Source organism: Propithecus coquereli, unplaced genomic scaffold (genome assembly GCF_000956105.1).
Source record: "Propithecus coquereli isolate 6110/MARCELLA unplaced genomic scaffold, Pcoq_1.0 Scaffold54, whole genome shotgun sequence".
NCBI lineage: Eukaryota > Metazoa > Chordata > Mammalia > Primates > Indriidae > Propithecus > Propithecus coquereli.
In genome coordinates, this window is record NW_012151285.1 from 3,753,711 (window position 1) to 3,755,808 (window position 2,098).

Consider the following 2,098-nt stretch of genomic DNA (forward strand, 5'->3'; position numbering starts at 1 on the left):
TCCTACAATTGATAAATAAATTCAGTAAAGTCTCAGCATACAAAATTAATGTACATAAATCAGTAGCATTTCTATACACTAAAAATAGTCAAGCTGAGAATCAAATCAAGAACTCAATCCCATTTACAATAGCTACAAAATCAATCAATCAATCAATCAAATAGCTAAAAATACATTTAACTGAGGAGGTGAACGATTTCTACAAGGAGAACTAGAAAACACTAAAGAAAGAAATCATAGAAGACACAAACAAATGAAAAAACATCCCATGCTCATGGATTGGAAGAATAAATATTGTCAAAACAGCACTTTTAAAATGCATGATGTTTATGATCTATGTTATTTCTTCATTGAGGAATGTTGCTTGGCCATGGAAAAAGAGCAACAGAATAAAGTGTAGATATTTGGAAAATACATTGAAAAGTGTGAAATGTTGTTTATTAGTTTTGAATTTTGAATGAATTTTGGAGGGAAATATATAAAAAAATCACGAGTGATAGATAAATTACCAAAATATTATTAACAGCCAACAAGTTAGGCAGGTGAGATATCACAAAGAGAAAAACTAATCTGCTTTTAGAGCTTAAGTTTTGGTACATGTGGTGATAACTTTCCTTATCAATTAACTCTACAAATTTGATGGCAAGTGTGGCCTACTTACCAATCGTGTGTTGTTTTGAACATAGGTAGACATAGACATAATTCTGCCTCTGTGGTTTTGTGTGTCAATGGGAATATAGCTTCCTAGCCAATGTGATGTGTTAAATTGCAATGAGAAAGAAGCTGAGGTTATGGTCTTAGGTTAAATAACAGGATGATAAAAGAGGCAAAAGGGTTTAGTAGCTCTCATGTGAACATGTGCTCACCTGAGATCTTCACCTTAATAGTAGGTGTCACATACTGGTTATATATGATAAAACCTGAGGAGTATGTTCATAAAAAAAGTGCTTCTTATTTGAGACTGAAGATTTATTTGGGGACAACCCAACTTAGCAGATCACCTGAAAACTTCCTTAACTGCTGTGACAAAATCTTTCTTCAGAGAAAACCACAAAATAATGAGAGGCTGGTATGCAAACTGATGTAGGAGGTGGGGAGGCAGGCTGTGCACGACACATGCCCCACCCATTCCTGACAGTTGAAGTACAGGCCTTGGAGCTCTGAATGACAGTCCATCTTCGTTTATAACGCAACTGAAACTTCACCTGCTGACACCATACATTCCAACTATGACAGGGATTCTTATGGGAACTACAGATGTGGCCTTAACTATGGCTTTGAGATGGGTGGCAGGAGCCACCCAAGATGGGACTGTAGTTAAGGCTCTGACTATAGCAGTGACTGCAGGTCAAGCTATGGCTGTGGATGCAGCTCTGGCTATGGTTACTCTCTCTACTGATCATTTCCAAAAACATTGATTATTTTGCTGCTGATTTTTGACTTTCAGTTTTTTATGCCTTTTAGTAGTATCTTGCGATAAATTTTAAGAAACCTGTGTTGATTTTCCTTCTATTTCTTTTCATTCCTTGTGGACAGTGATTGACAACATGCCATTCCAGTTTATTCTTTGCCTCTGGGGCAGTTTCCAACATTTTGAATCTGTCATTATTTAAACATTTGCTCTTATATTACCCAACTATGGCATTGCAACCTCTCTAATTGTATACTGTGGTTTATATTGTATAGTTCCTAAATAAATGCATCCAAATTTACCTTATGAGATATTTTTTTCTGTTTGTGTTCATCAAAATCTTTATGATTCACTTTACCATTCATAAATCAGGCCACATTTAAGAGTTGTAATTGTCCAAAAGAAATGGCCTACTTAGTTGAACACAAGCAAACAAGGCTTTATTACTGTGTTTGTTAATGTCTATCACCTGACTCATCAATGTTTATTAACAAATTTGTTAGTCTATGGGTATGTATTGTATTAAGTTTCATATAGAACAAAGTGTAGAGGCCTCCTAGTAATTTAGAAAGTCTATTTTTACCTTTTTCTTGTGGCTTATGTACAATGTACAATGTACATGTACATGTACATGTACTTTTGAAACACAGCTTGTACTTCCAGGAGTTTAGATAGGAAACTCTTGGG